Genomic DNA, 17,016 nt, shown 5'->3' with positions numbered 1-17,016 from the left:
AGAAAAGAAAAGAAAAGAAAAGAAAAGAAAAGAAAAGAAAAGAAAAGAAAAGAAAAGAAAAGAAGAAATATCTTGTTATAATTTTTGTCTTCCTTTCCTGTGACATAATGTTCCTTAACTTTGTTCTTTCTTTGAACAAACAATCACTGTCCACCAAGTCTGGATCAAATGTGTGTAATTTTAGATTTGTATAAATATGAAAAATCTTTTCCTATGTGAATTATTAGAAAAACAAACACACATACACACAAAGGCTTTTCAGAGGATCAACAGTAAAAATAAGGAGTAAATTTTTGTATGTTTAAATCCCTTTTATGCTTGAAGTCTACTTTTACAAAATGTCTATTGAAATCATGGTAGAAGATTCCATTTCAAGGTTGTTTTTGTGGGGGTTCTTTTATTTTTATTTTTATTAGAACAAATGGTCCCAAGCACACTTCTTCTCTCTTTATGCTGATGCTAGTTCCACACAAATAACTTCTGTCTTTCTACTTTACTTTTGTTCTGAAGAAAGGGTTGTTTTACACCAAAAGATGCTGACTTCCTTTCTCCGTAATCACAGTGGAGCAGGTGTTCCATCTTCCCACAGATTGCAGGTGTTCTCCTGGGTAGCTTTCTAAAACCATTTTGATGTGTCCCTGATTGATGTTCAGACAGCCAAAGTGAGTAATTTTGCACTAGATTGTTTTTAACTGGTCTGTTACTATGCTGAGTTTGTGTGGATGAAATTTTCAATACCGTTATTGGGCTTTACATTTTAGTAAGATTGCCAAATGGCCTTAGGTATGGGCTCCAAGTGATGTCAGTTGGAGCTTTTTCAGTAGCTTTAATGTGGCAGTGATTTATTCTGTCCACCTCTACAAAGAGAATTAAAGGAGTTTGAAAGTGTTAGTGATAAGCGGTATAGATTTAGTATTTTCTGTTGAAAGTCCAGAAAGCTTGAAGGTGAAGCTGAGCAGAAAATATCCCTTTGACTGGTATTATTAGGAAACATTGTGAAGACAGTAATCTTATTTCTCATTCATCATCTCTCATCTCTACTGTTCCACATATCTATAAAAGGGTATATACTTAACATGTAGTGATTACAGTTACATAGGTTCCAGTATGAAGCATACATCTCAACACAAAAGAAAAGATTAAAGGTTTTACAAAAGAACAGTTTAACAGCACTTGTGGAGACCTAGCCTGGGTAGTAAATCTTTATGAGAACAGAGGCACCTCCATGATGATAATAAAGTGATGGTATTTACATGGCAACATAGATTAAAGAAAGAATATATGACAGTATAAGATGCAATGGGGTAGATAGATGTGTTTTGGGTGATTGACATAAGTAGTTATAAAATCTGAACCTGTGAAGGAGGTTAAGAAAATCACAGAATTATAGAATGGTTTGGGTTGGAAGGGACATTCAAGACCATCAAATTCCACTTACCGTGCTGTGGGCAGGGACACCTTCCACTAGACCTCAAAAGACCCATCCAACCTGGCCTTAAACCAGAGGTTTAAGGGATGGGGCATCCACAATTTCTCTAGGCAACCTGCTCCAGTGCCTTGTCACCTCCATCACGAAGAATTTCTTCCTTATATCTAATCTAAATCTGCCCTTTTTTAGTTTAAAGTCATACCCCCCTGTCTTATCACTATACTCCCTGACAAATAGTCCCTCCCCAGCTTTCCTGTAGGCCCTCTTTAAGTACTGGAAGGTTGCTATAAAGTCTCCATGAATCCTTCTCTTCTTCAGGCTGAGCAAAGTCAACTCCCTGTGTTATACAGTCTAGCCAAATGACCTCTCTGTTCCTCTTCTCTCTTCTGCCTAGCAGTTCAAACTGCAGCAGATGTAGTCTCAAGTCCTCTCAAAGAATTTTAACCTGTTTCTCATTTCCCCCCAGATTCTCACACCTTTAAGGTTAACTGCAGCTGAAACCTCAAGATCCACAAAGTAGGGTGTCTGTAGCTTATTTTGCTTCCTGACCTATTTGGGTAGGTGTTATCTGACGATACATACTAAACTAGTCTCTATGAACACACAAGGAAGAGCTAGAGATGCCAACTTCTCATTAACTATAAGGTGAGCAAAAAGTAGAACAGTCATCTGAAATGCTGGATGTACAGAACAGGATGCAGTGGCTTTCTAGAGATCAGCTTACTGTCTCAGATTGTATTATAGACAGCACAGTTTAAAGGGCTTTTCAGCCGACCAGGATAGATGTCTGCTTTAGTGTGAGTGAAATTTCTCACAACGCATTGTTAATTGTAAGGGAAGTTTAGAAACCCATCCATGTGCAGACAACCTGCCCCCCAGAATTTGGAACTGAATTACCTTCCCAGCATTTGTATGTTTTATAGGGTCCAGTATAGAGCAAAACCACAGCGTTCTACTATAGCTGCTATAACAAGGTAATTTTAGAGTCCACTTTATTACTCCCTAGTCTCTTTTGCTGAAGTTAATATATGGCTATTCAGCCTGGGGTGAAAGAACTTCAGAAGGAGATTCTGAGAGAAGCTGACCTCTCGACCAGCTTCCATATTCTTCTTGAACAAACATGAAGCCTTCTATGATAGCTTGGTGTTTAGAGAATTATGCCTAAAACAGAGACAGAAACTGAAGCTAGAGCCTTAGCATAACAAACAAAAGAGGTGATTGTCCTTCCCTTGGGAAATACTCTAAGAGGAGTTTGATCTACTTGGCATGATATAAATTTGCTTGTTCGGCTGGGCCTGGCAGGACCAATATGTGGAAAGTAGGTATTATACTGCTAAGCATTGGAGCAAGAAACAGATTTTAGGGTATCTTGGATAAAACAGCACAATTGTGCTCTTTATCCTTTATATTTTTTCAGCTGCAAAAAACATAATTTGGACAGATTGACAGGGAGTTGGGAGTATGAAAAAGGGATAGTTCTTCATTGTTTTTGTGGTCTTTCTTAGTCTAAATTAAGTAGCTAATAGAGTAGAATTTGTGTGCATGTGTTTCATATTTTGGTGCTTGCTTTTTGTGTGGTTGGTTAATGGAGGTAATGGAGTTTTTTTGTTTTTTTTTTTTGGCAAGAGGTGTTTGTTTTCTCAGTTAGTCAAAGAACGTGTAATATTGTCAAAAGCTGCCAAATCACATAGAGATATATGACTATTAAAATAGAAGAATCTACTATCAATCTAGGTAATGCTTTTCACAGTGCACTGAGCAGAAGCAGAGTTGATACGTATGAGAAACATACAGACTTTCCTCTTACTCGTAAAGTTAAATCCATCTTTCCAGTGCTGAGCTTCACAGCAGGCTGGCTGAATGTCAGTGATAATGCCAACATGTCTGCCACATGTTGGAACAAATTTTTCTGGTCTGACCATCAGGTTCTATAAATAGCAGTTTGCCATCACTGATTTTCTTAAATTAAACCAACATACCTATAAAGCTGGGGGCTAGCTGTCTACGTTCAAGTTATCAATGACTCTTCAGTGGAAAAAGAAATACATACATATATTTTAAATATCTCTTTTGTATATAAATGCTATTGGGAGGCAGAGCTGATTATCAGTAAGGTAAGTATGTCACTCCTGCCATCAGCATTTTTACCTCCCTTGCCCTCTGCAATGAGTTTGTGTGTAGTGTAGGAAGGTATGTTTCCTCCAGAGTTTGTAAGAAACATGCATAAGTAATAGTGAAGTACAGAAATCCCAGCCTGTGACTCTTAACTGCTAGTTCTGTTACAGCTGAAGTACCAGTCATTTTTATCTTTCTGTACTCCAAAGGGTTATTTTGGGTTTCCACTGGTGTAGAGAGAATCTGGGTCACAGCTCATCCATCTGTCTATACGTAATTTTTCCGCAGAAATGCTTTCAGTCCCATTATAGTCTCTACCTATGCTGTGAAAAGCAACTAGAGCTGGCTAGGATATTTTCACAAAGTGTGTTTTCATTCAAAAATGCTTATGAGTTGAAACTGAAACCTTTTGTGGCAGTTTGTTTTGACAAATGTTTATTAAGATTATTTCTTTGCTTTAACATGAGGTTTCTTTCCAAAATTAGCTAGTCCACAATAGCCTAGTGGTTAGAGTACTTCCTTGAGACCAGGGAGACTTAATGTCAGATCCCTGCCTTATGTGATTAGAAGCCAAGACAAGAGCTCAAGTTAGATGAGGAGGCTTGATAAGCTATTTTCATTCACACGGAAAAGTTATGTCTTGGTGGAAAGGGTTATGTTCCATGACTGTGACATTTTGTATAACCAGTCCCCAGTACAGCCTTGTAGTATGGCAATAAATTCCCACTGTTAAGAATTTGGCAGCAAGAAAATGGAGCAAACTAAAAAAAACACCACCACCACCACCACCACCACCACCAAAAAACTAGTTCCTTCTGCTCTTCCCCTAGGACAGAGTAGTCTATGGCTGTTGCTTCATGCTTATTGCAAATTAAGGCTAAAGGTTAAATATCTTGGTTTCTTCTAGAAAGATAAAGGTCAAACAACAGGTTACAGAATTTGGAAACAGGTTTACATAGTAAAATCAATAGACCCTTAACTCCATTCCAAGCCATTGGTTCCTGAGCTCTCTCAGGGGTGCTGTTCACATCTAAAATTGGGGTAGGCTGTGTTCTCATTATTCTCTCCAGGTGGACAGGGCTTCTCAGAAACAAACTTTGCTTTTGTTCAAGGATCCATATTATGATATTATTCTGTTTTGACAGCACAATACTAGACAGAATTGTCTGTGAGGGCTTTATTTCTGCCACTGTTTTTTTTTTTTCTTTTTTTTTTTCTTTTTTTTTCTTTTTTGAAACGTTTTAAATATCTTATATACCTACTAATAAGGAGATCTCCTGTTCTAATGGATGTGGGTTTGGTCATTTGGAATTTACAGCTGCTACTGGAATGTTCATAAATTTATTTGAAAAGGGATCTCCAAATCCCCAAATACTCTAAAGTATTATTTCCAAACTTCTGTTAACTCTGTTTCCTAGTAGATTCAATCACGGTCATAAACTTGCCCTATAGCCTTTGTCAAACTAAAGATTTCTTTTGTATTTCTGCAGCAGTTTATATTCTAGTTCACCACTCCATAACTTCATGATTTGTAACATGAATCTTTTCATACTTTGATAATAACTACATACTTTGATAATTTGCTATATAATAGAAACTCAATTCTCAGTTGAGCATCTCCAACATGTGATTTGCTATATAATAGAAACTCAATTCTCAGCTGAGCATCTCCAACTTGCTTCACAATTGAAATTACATTAAAGACTTCCACAGGGCCTCCACATAGCTTGTTAAGGTGAGATAGATGACTGCTTTTACAGGTAGGATGGCATTGTTTTCCTTTTTTATAGAAATAATATCAGCACTAACATTCAGTTAACCTCAGTAATGGACAGACATTCCTACAATATCTCCTTAGGCTTGTCTGCCTGAGGTGAGTTAGTGCTCCTTTCCGAGCAAGTCTGAAGATCACAATTGCCTGGCAGTTTTGCAAAAGCAGTATTGACTTTGCATTGCCTGTCTTAAAATTACATCCCATTTTATATAGCAGGATTTTATCTTCTATTTCAGTCTCTTGAGACATTTGGCAAGCTTATCTTTTAATCCTTGGAAAAGCAGGATTTTGCAGTATTTCCTTTCTGATGTTAATTCCTGGTGCTTTGGAAGGAAGTGTCAAAATCCCTGCAAAGGGACAACTCTATTGTAACTTGCCCAAAGGAAAGTTTCTTTCTAACATGAGGCAGTAAATCCCTGGCATGTGTCCCAAAACATGAGGATTATATCTCTTACAAGCATGGTATTATCTAAAATCACTATAGATATATAAGTGTTGGGTCATATGAACATGTAATCCTCTATGTAAGACTTTGCGTTTGGGTAAGGCCACAGAAAGACGACTGTGACAGCCTGAAACCAAAGACCAAAATCATGCTGAGACCAAGAAGATTCTGGAACTGTGGGAATCAGGGGTTTTAAGGTGATTATGAACTGAAATAAACTTTGAAGTAGAAGGAACTTAGATATAATTCTTATGTACTATAAGGGCAGTTGTAGTTCCCTTAGAGCTACTGCTGTTACCTAGCAAAAGAATGAACTTGGGTCCACCCAAATCAGTTCCGTGGTTCAGTTCCCTTGACTGTGATCAGGTCTAGGAGACTGAGAGGGAAGTATATAAGAACAGGAAAAGAATGTAGTCATACTTCCCTAATTCTCTCTTTCCTTGTGCAGCAAGAAATCTCCACAACATAACCATGAGTTTGATGGGAGAAAAAGGCCTCCATCTAAGAATGTTATCTGAAATACGAAATTCTAAAGGAAACTTAAGGATTCTGTGTGTATATGTGTTTAGAGATGGTGAGGGTTTTTGTTAATTTTTTTTTGTTGTTTGTTTGTTTTTGTTTTTGTCTGATGGATGCATGTGGAATCCTAATGGCAGAATAAATACCTTATTTTGTTTTTATTTGACCAACCTGTGAAATAGCTGGCTGTTAATGAAAAGCCCTGGTATATCAAGCATTTGGAGAAATGGTCAGTTTAAATTTGGCTTAGTGTGACATTTTGCTTTAGATTAGAATTTAGCCTACATATATTACTGGCACTTTGGAGAAGCAGCAGCAGTTAATGGAAGAAAAGGCAATTGTAAGGTCTTTCTCCTCACAATTTCTATTTAAAAATATTCTAGTTTAAATCAATGACAGAAACAGTAATAACTTTCTCAGCATGTATAAGCATCCTTAAGAAACATTAGCTACAGAATATGCAGGAGATTTTTGTTATGCAGAAAATTGTGAGCTTTTTGTTTTTATTCTGTTATTTATGCAGCTTAGTAGGTAAGTCTCAGACTATTATTGCAGTTATATCTGAACATATCCATTCTATTTACCAGCAAGGGTTAAAACTGTCCTACCAAGACAATTTTGCTGCAGAAACAGAGCTTGAAGTAGGATAAACACCTCTCTAGCTTGCAGGATTTTTTCCTCCTGCTTTGTAATTTGTGTTGGGGTCACAAATATCCGAGCTAACTTGAAACAACCTGTGCTTGCTGTGCTGTGCTGAGGTAGTGACCACAAGTGCAATGTGTGCCCATGTAAATCCTAGGTGGCCCCGTAGAGGATGAAACATTAGCAGCCTCCCCTTGTAGTCTTGGACCCTATAGATCTATAGATCTAACTTTTGTGACAGGAATATTTATATATATATATGTATATATACACACACATGTATGCATATATAAAGTACATAAATATATATAAAGTATATAATATACATATAAAGTATAAAAAAAATTATATACACAAAAGTCCTGATTTGGCCTGACTTTCAGTATAAACCTGTTTATATGAATTAGAGCAGTTTGTAGTTTGGAATAACCTGAAAAGATTCCAGGCAGGACTGCAGACTGGTATTAAAAAACTGTAAGACTCAGCAGAGGGTGGGGAAAGCTGTCTGTGTCACACTGCTGATTTTTGCTCGTTTGTTTTCCCACTGCTGCCATTTGAGGGTGAGGGTGTTACGTTGTGCCCATGCTCTGTGCATGCCCTAGCTGCTGCCAGCTCTGGACACGGTACCCTGCAAGCACGCGGTCCCGTGTCCGGATGAGCCCAGCCATAACCTCATCCAAGAGGAAGGGGTGCAGTCGGATGTACGCGTCCCATTGCCTGCAAAAGGCTCTGCCGCCCCATTGTTCCTAGTGACTCGGTGGAAGTGGATCAGGAAGCTTATCTAAGGACATCCCCACCCTTTCATTGGAAGCAGTTTGAAAGAAATGTACCAAGTTTCCCTCCCTCTTCCCTCCTCCCCTTCACTCTGATCTAGAGCTTGCAGCCCCAGTTGTTCCTACGGCACTCCGCCTATGGCGTTAGACATTTGATGTCAAGAAATCTCGTTTTAATTCCTCAAGCACTATGTCTTTCCTTCACTCGGGGCTCATGACAGGTGCCCCTTTGTTCTTTGATTTGATATTATCTCAAATAGCCTTGGAATTTCAGCCAGGCTAAAAAACTTGCACTTGCAGCAAACTGCCAAAATTAGCATTTTTTCTAATTCCAGAGAAAGGCAAAATTGCTGAAGCCCTGCCAGAAACCTGTCAAATTAATTTGCAGTGGGAGAAGTGGATTTGGGGTGAGGAAAAGGTTCAATTGAATATGGCACAGAAAATGGCCTTTATAGACTTTCCTATTCCTCCTTTTAAAGATAGAATCATGAATTTGAAAGTCAGGTGAAATAATTGAAGATAGACTTTTTTTTTTCTGACATGCTTGAAAATCTTGCATTGTTCCTGAAATCACCTTCAAGTGTCATTTCCCTTCTGTAAGTTACTATGACTTTTTTTTTTTTTCCTATAAATCACTTAAAATGCTCAATGCTGTGTTTTTGTTTTATGTATTTATTTATTTAACTCAGTAATTTCATAGTGTCTCCTACAGCTTTATATTTTCTGACTCTTCAACTGCATGGTTCTTCTGTATTCATTTGCCTGTACTCTGAAGCTCAGTTTGTCTTTTTTTTTTTTTTTTTTTTTTTTTTTTCTGTCTGCCTTATTAAATATGTAGTTAAACAATATTTCTTCCTCCTCTTAATTTGCCTCAGCTGAAAAAATGTATGTCCAGCTCTCATCTAGTTAACTCCCAGGCTATTGCTCAAGGCAGATATAGAAATGAGTGAAGCCCTCGGTTTTACTTTCCTCTCCTCTGTCTTTGCAACATATCTGGAAACCACAGAAAAAGCATAGGGTTATATAAACAGTAGATGAGCCATTATAGGGTGGGTCCAATTTTACAACTGGAGTAGCTCAGGAGTGAACAATTATGTGCTAGAAGCAAGGAAGAACTGAGGAGAGAACTGTACATCTGAGTCACAACGTCACTCCCAGGGTAGAGTGTTTCGTGCCCTACCTTTGCTGCAGGCATGAAGTTTCAACCCAATCCTTTATAATTTTCATTAGCAATATCATTCAATGTTCATTACTCATTTTGAGGAGATATATTATGTAGGTTTTAATTACCAATACCTTGCTATAGTATTCAAGAAGGCAGAAGTAAGTTTGTGAAGGGTAAGCTAGCAAATTACTGCATTATAGACAGGGAAAATGTTTAAAGTACAGGAGAAGTGATGGGTAGAACTTCAAGCTGATGCTTGGGTAATTGAGGCATTTTGTGTTTTGGATAGGGCTTATTTCTAGCTGCAGTGGACTGCTAGGACCATTCAGTGAACTATGGTAAAATCAGCTCTGGGTTGCAGGTTCCAGTTCCCAATTTTCCTCTCACTACATTCATTACCTGCACTGCTAGAATAAAACTTGCAGAAACCAAGGATGAAGCTATAGACAACATGCTGTGTGTCACAGGGTGGACTTCTCTCCTACTTTGTGAGCCAGTCTTAAAATTAAAAAGTAAAGAAATATGAACCTAAGATTCAATTATGCATTTTAGCTGAATATGTTAACTATTGCCTGCTATTTTTGTTATTTTGGAGTACAAAGGCTGGACAGCTACTCCCTCTCTGATGTTAGTGTGCAAACAACCTGATCTAACTTTGAAGATAGCCCTGCTTTGAGCAGGAAGTTGGACTAGGTGACCTCCAGAGGTCTCTTCCAATCTATTTTTTTCCATGACTTTACCAGCCTTTACAGAAATTCTTTCATCTGACACCCTGACACACTAATGTGAACAACCCCCTCCTCCCCCCCCCACCTCCCCGCAGAAATCCCCCCCCCCCCCCCGTTTTTTTTTTTTTTTTTTTACCCACTCAGGCTTCAGTTCTGGCTCCACACAGGCTGGAGTCCAGGTGATGCAGGTTTGTGGCAATCAGAGTCTCAGAGACTGCTGTACTCTCCCAGCATCCTGTGCCTGGTATAGGCACTGACTTCTCAACCCAGGATGGCCTTTGCTTGGTCCTGGCAGTAATATGATTTTTGCTGTATTACCTGAATACTCAAAAACAGTGCTTGTTTGAACTGGGACCTGGCAGAGATGATAAATAAGCTATGTCCCTCTTTGCTAGTGCATCAGTGAAGATTATGCTGGCATAAATACAAGCAGGATGAAAAGTCAGGTTATGGGCATGCTGACACTTTTGATAGGCATTGAGAACATCTTATTTCTATAGAATTAAGTCCCTGATCCAGAGACATCACTGTTTAGTGAATATAAACCTAAATATGAGGCTTCAATTTTATCAGGTTAGTATTCTTGGTGTTTCCCCAGATCCCTGATATGTTCCTCTGCTTGTTTCCTAAAAGGACTGCATTTATGAGCTGAATTTCCCAAAATCTGACAACAGCATCGCAAGCACCCACATTAGCTGATGTACACCAAGCCACATTTTGGCCCATAAACTCTCTGTGATGCTTATATATCCCCTGCTTTCCTTATTGGAGACATACATAGGTTAAAACAGCATACTAAATAAATTTGTCCAGAAGAAATCAGAAGAAATTCTAGAGAAGATGAAGGGGGAGAAAGAAACTTGCTTCAGCAAGACCTAAAGTCTGATAATTTTATTTTATTTTATTTAAGAGTAGCTAAAACTTAAAGTATAAATCTGTGTCTGAGTAGTTCTCAGCTAGAATTTATTTGCCATGTAATGGATACGGTGCTCCCAGAATGATCCTGCTTGGTTGGGTGAATTCCTCAGGGCTGGGTTTGATGCTGGCCTGGAGAGCTAGCAGACCAGCCCTTGTTGTTCCTGTTAGTTATTGATTTCAGCCACCTGCTTCTGGGCTTTCTTCCCCCTTGCAAGGGCTTTGGGTAGCTTCTATCTTTCATTCACTCATTTACCTGCCTTTACCTTTAAGCTGACTCCCTGCTTCTCACTCAGTATCTGTGCAGATTGGAGGAGTCTCATGTTCAGCACCCTGTGCCCTACCTTTTGGCCACAAATGAATATAGAGTTTGTAGTATCTCTTGTTTATAAATGATGAATTCCTGATTATTTTTTTTTATTATTTTTTTCCCCTCACAGTTTTTTTTTTTTTTACCCACTCAGGCTTCAGTTCTGGCTCCACACAGGCTGGAGTCCAGGTGATGCAGGTTTGTGGCAATCAGAGTCTTATATAGTTTATATAAGAGTCTTATAGAGTTTATATAACACCAACTTTTACAACATTGACAGGACTGAGGGTTGTGATTAGTAATACTCGGTGCATATACACCGCTGCAGCCTTTAGTGTGTTCCTGGCATTTGTTGGCAACTGCATGTGATTTTTTTTAGAGTCATTGTTTGTGACAGATTCAGGTAGAAAAAAACATTCTTTGCTTGGATGGCAATGTTTTCACTTCTTTAAACAGCTGTTGCCTTTGGGGAGTTCTTTTATCATATGGATGTTACTAATTTTACATCAGCATCTTCCCATCTACACCCCTTGCTCTCTGCTAAATAAATAAATAAATAAATAAATCAGTTAGAGGGGAAGCAATTATCTAGCACTCAATCTGTTGCAATGCCATAATAATAATAATGGTGTTTACTTTGAATGCCCATAGGTACATAAAAAATTCCTTATCTTGTGCAGTTATTAAAGATTTAATTTTACTGTTTTCGCTCTCTTTACATTTGCATGAAAAGGAAATCCAGAAAGCTAAGAAAGCTTGGAGAATTTTTGCAGCCTAATAATAAATGTTTGTGTCTGTGGTGAAGTACTGTTTGAATTTCTGTAGACTGAAAAATATTCAGAACATTTGTTACTCAAAAGCAGCAATGAAACTTTTCCTTTGTTGACTTAATAATAATTCTTTGCAGAAATTTATTAGCAACATTTAATTAGCATCCGTTACTGGTAAGGAAATTGTCTTTTTATTCTTCTCCAAAGTAGTTTTACCAAGACATCCAAACATATGATCTGGACAGAGTGAAAATGGTCAGACTAGTTGCTATGAATTGGCTCATTCAGGTCACAGCAGAGAAAAGGGGAATCCGAGACTCCTAAAATTAATAAGATTTTTAATGAATTGCTTGATACGCTTGATACTGAGATTTAAAAAAAACAAACAAAAAACAAAACAAACGAACAACAAAAAAAGAGCTGATATAGTATTCAAACTCAAAATAATGACATATACTGACTGGAATAATAGTTGGAAAAATACCTGAGATAATCCTTTTTTTTTTTTTTTTTTTTTTTTTTTTTTTCTTCAGGAGTGTACCAGTGGTGGTGAACTCACTGAAATGTCAAAACTAAACCAAGCAAAACTTTCCACTTAAGAACTTGAATCATGACCTTTCCTGCTGAAGTATAAAGTTTAAAAGTGACGAGTGACTTCTGTTTGTAATTCCCTGCTACAATGCCACTGCTGCTTTTATTTTCAGTGTAGTCAGATTCCGTAGCCTGGAGTTCTTTTGCTTATGTACAGTACAGTTAATTTATTTCTTGAAACAGGCACAGAAGAAAACTGAGATTTAAATCTCCTCTTTCCTGCTGAAGCTAAATCACTCAAACAAGTCTAAATGGGAGTACCATGTGTAAATAAGGAGAATAAAATCCTATACTGGATTATTAATGTAACTGGGTCATCACCTGTTGGGGCGATCCAGGGGCATGTTTTCTTTTCATGGCCATTAACTGAGATCTCATACAACTTCCCATTCCATTTCCTGCTCTGTCCAGCCTCTGGTAATAATGTGACTATGCCTGGAAAGTTTGAGAAAAATGCTGCTTTTTTGGAGAATCACAATAGCACACAGAGGGAGTCGATTATCCTTGGACAGGCAGCATTCAAATTCCCAGTAGCACTAGAAGTGCCAAGAAGACCCCAGAAAGTTCAGCGGCTTTGTTTGGCTTGGAAAAACACTCAGAAATTTGGCTTTTCATTTCTTCATGATCCCTACAGCATGCTTCATCCTAGCTGGAGCCTGACTGAAGTCACATTATGTTTCCTTGACCAAATATACCATTAAAGCTGTATGCAAGCATGGGACTTCTAAATGCATTATAGGCCTGGGCTTCAGGCATGAGGAGCTTTTCTACTGACTTCAAGGTTTTAGTCTAGGCTGTGTTTGGACTATGAGTGTATGCCAAGTTAAAGTACAGTTCTAATAAGGTTTCCAGATCATCCTGTTAATAGGTGGGCAACTCCCCCCCAAAAAGAAGAGCCTTTTGGAATTTGATTGGCCTTCGGGACTGGAAGTAGAAGTAATCAAATGGAAAGAAAAGCTTGGCAAGGAGAAGGGATATACATCTCAAGGCTGTAAACTGAGCCAGTTTCAGCTGACTACTGGCAAAATTCCACATCCTTCTTTTCTACAGTCAGGTTTATCTAATTCCATATGTTAGGCTCTGCTTCAGTTCCAGATTTGTCTGCTTTCATTCTTTTGAATGCATCTGTCCTGTCAGTGTTTTGTCTTGGGAATTAAGATGCATTAACACTGCATCCAGTTATTTCCGTGCTTTCTCACTCAGAACATGACAAACTCCACTACAAAGGTTTTTCTGTCTTGCATGTGCATATCAAATGTGTGGAAGCCAAAGCAAAGAGGCAGTGCATGTCCAAAAAGGACTTCTTGGCTTCCATTAGTGCTTACAACTTTTCAGAATGAAGGATTATTGAATGTTTCCCAAAGCAGCAGCTGTACAAATGAGACTTGCATTGGGAGGTGGAAATATAAGCACTAGTCCTTGAACTGGTGATCCATGCCTAAATATCCTGGGGACAAGCTGAAAACTTAAAGGGAAATACCTGTTAGCTGTCAGGATCATTGAGATGCTAAAATCTCCCCAAGGTTTCCAAAGCTTCTCTATTTTCTTATTAGTTTGGTTTGTGAAGTCTATTTGTTGCCCTAAGGCAAGTATGCTCCTAACACTTTATATACTTCCAATAGGCATAAATTAATCTTTGACTTCAGTAGTACCCTACAAAGTCAGTGGATCATCAAGCCCTGGAAGTTAAAATATTTTTGTATGTTAAGATTCTTTGACTCCCCTCCCTCACCTCCTCCCTTGTCACGTTAAACTATTCCTGAAAATTCACAGCCTCTGATAAGTATATAATAAAACTTGGTGAGAGATGACAAAGGATAGAAATTAGCCACAGTTTCTTCATTGTCAGCATTATGTAAGCCAGGTTTGGAGCTCTTCTCAAACATCTGCCAATGCTTTTTCATCACAGGCTCAAGGGAATGCCAGGAGCACTGAGCCCTCTCAGACCTGCCTGAGCAACATTTGCATGATCTTTTATCTAGGTCCATGGAGGAGTGTGTGCAGCTATCTAATCCCCTTCCAATTATCTTGGAGTAATACAGCATCTGATCACATGGCCTTTAGGCCTATATCCTACTGTCTAAACTAGTGTCTATAAATAGGTCCTTATTTTGTGTCCTTCAGTCCTACAGTACATTCTGCTGAAGTGCAGAACCACTATTAGCTGGTGCACACAGTTGATTCACCATCAGGTGGACTATCATATTTATACTCTTGAATTATGAATGAAACTCAAATTCTTGTAATTAAACATATAATTAGAAAATTACTTAGAATAATTTTCTTCCCTTCACTTCTGCATAACGAAATTAATTTCAGTATTGTACTCTCCCCACATATACAGATCCCATAGCAAGATCAGAAGGTGACCAAATGCTATGTAAGAGAAGGGTGCACATGCAGACTTACAGAAGGGGAAGAAGGAAATGACACTTTACCTTCCAGATTAGCATGCCTGAGTTTAGAGTGCTCGTTACAGCTTTCAAATACCTGTGTAAAACCCCAAGTTACTCTCAAGCAGACATTGTCCTGAAGGATTTGATATGAGTCTTATTTGAAGTCCATACAAATTGTCCACGAACATTAGAAAAATTGAACTAAACTATAAATACAAGGTCTTATGTTGGTCTTATGTTTGCATTTCCCTTTGAATCATCTTAGTGAAAACTCTAATAACAAGAGCATAAAAAATAATTTCTGTTACCATCATAAATTATTTTGTCCATCATCTTTTCATTTCCACCGTTTTTGACATTGTGGTGACTCTAAGTGTTGCTAACACATAAATAGGTCCTATACTGTTAGTTCTGAAGCCTCACTTTTGCCTAATTCCTCTTTCTGAAGTTATGTTCCTCTCATCTCCTATTCCCTCTCCCTCCTACACAACACTTTGCATGTCCACAGACCATAGGCAAACCTCTGCTGTTCCATTCCCTTCCATCCCTTGGCTGTTTCTGTCTTTCCCCCTTCCTCCATACCTTGAATCTGTGAAAGAATATCTGAGCAGCTGGGACATCTCCATCACTGATGATAAGGAAGCATCTCTGAGGGATAATATGGGAGCAGATGATCTTGTCAGGTGAATTGCTCAAGTCCCTTCTAGTCCCACTTTTCATGTTTTGGTGAAGGTTGGAGCATTCAATGGATGCTATAATGATCACACTGACATATACATATACGTATGACCATATATAACCTTATTTAATGAAAGAAAGTGAACACACTAGTTAAACGTGGTCAAATACACCAGTTGTAAAATATGGACTGTCGCTTCTGATTGGTAAGTTTGTTAATGCAACATTAGAATTCTAAGATCAGAGGACCTGATTGTTTCTTCATATTTAAATTAAGGATTCTGTAAATAGCATCAATATTGATTGAGATGTTTGGTAATTACTGTCCTATATGATTGGACCTACAAATTATGTAGGTATAAGAGGGGATCTAAAAATTATTGTACAGCTGTAATAGTCATAAGTAAAAACTGTGATTTACAGGTTTTGAAGTTGTTCACACTTGGACTGAATGCTTTAAATAAAAGTACTGTGCTTGAGTCATTTTTAAAATTGATTATTCTTATCAAAGATCTATAATGGCAACATTTGATAGTATTTGATAATATTGTTATAAACAAACTTTGCTATCAGGTGGAGAGTACAAAATATTTTTGCCATAAATATAGCCAAATACTAATTTTTGTTCTGTTATTTTAATTGCTCAGTATCTCTTCAAAATTAAACTTTGGCTGGCTGCCTGTTGCCCACCAAGACACACTCTTTATTAACTCTCCTCAGCACGACAGGGGAGAAAATATGATGAAAAAAAAGCTCACAGATCAAGATAAGGACAAGGAGATTTCTCACCAATTACTGTCACAGGCAAAACAGACTCAGCTTGGGGAAGTCTGATTTAATTTATTACCAATTAATACCAGAGTAACATGTGAGATTAAACAAAAAACACCTTTCCATCACTGCCCCCTTTTTTCCAAGGCTCAACTGAAGCCCCAATTCTTCCATCTCCTCCCCCCTAAGCTGTGAAAAGTATGTGAAAGTATGGGAAACAGGAGTTTCAGTCAGTCCCTAACACTTCATCTCCACTGCTCCTTCACGGTCACTCTCTGCCCCTGATCCACATGTGGGGTCCCTCCCACGGGATGCCGTCCTTCCCGCCTGCAGGGGTTGCCCACAGGCAGCAGCTCTTCAAGAACTGCTCCCACAAGGCTCCGTACCATGGGGTCCATCCCCCCAGGAGCAAACTTCTCCAGCACGGGTCCCCCACGGGCGGCAGCTCCCCCCAGACCCCCTGCTCCTGCATGGGCTCCTCTCCACAGGCTGCAGCTCCGGCCCAGGGCCTGAGCCGGTTCCTGCGGGCACTCTCCATGGGCCACAGCCTCCTCCAGGCCACATCCACCTGCTCCACCAGGGGCTCCTCCACGGGCTGCAGCGTGGAGATCTGCTCCATGTGCGACCCATGGGCTGCAGGGGGACAGCCTGCTCCACCAGGGGCCTCTCCACCGGCTGCAGGGGAATGTCTGTCGTATGCTTGGAGCCCTTCCTGCCCTCCTGCTGCACTGACCTTTGGAGCTGCAGGGCTGCTTCTCTCACATGTTCTCCTCTCTCCCAGCTGCTGTTGCACAGCAGTTTTTTTCTCCTTTCTTCAATCTGCTCTCCCAGAGGCCCACCCAGCGTCTCTCCCTGGCTCAGCTCTGGCCAACAGCAGGTTCTTTTGGAGCCGGCTGGAGCTGGATCTGATCTGACATGGGGCAGCTGCTGGGCTCACAGAGCAGACCCTCTGCTACCAAACCCTTGCCACATAAACTCAGTACATGAACATATAG

General features: G+C 39.1%; 1 long non-coding RNA gene across 3 annotated transcripts in view; it reads left to right on the top strand.

The window, feature by feature from the left end:
• Positions 1–15,729, top strand: part of LOC118164059 — a 39,518-nt gene extending 23,789 nt beyond the window's left edge. For 2 of the 3 annotated variants that reach the window (XR_004749317.1, XR_004749319.1), the window contains one exon: positions 12,119–15,729. This is a non-coding gene — a long non-coding RNA (uncharacterized LOC118164059). Of the gene's footprint in view, positions 1–3,409; positions 3,544–12,118 lie in introns of those variants that run through there. The other variant, XR_004749318.1, reaches the window with a different exon arrangement.
• The last annotated feature ends 1,287 nt before the right edge of the window (positions 15,730–17,016 follow it).

Source organism: Oxyura jamaicensis, chromosome 3 (genome assembly GCF_011077185.1).
Source record: "Oxyura jamaicensis isolate SHBP4307 breed ruddy duck chromosome 3, BPBGC_Ojam_1.0, whole genome shotgun sequence".
NCBI lineage: Eukaryota > Metazoa > Chordata > Aves > Anseriformes > Anatidae > Oxyura > Oxyura jamaicensis.
This window is presented reverse-complemented; position numbering and strand designations above follow the sequence as displayed.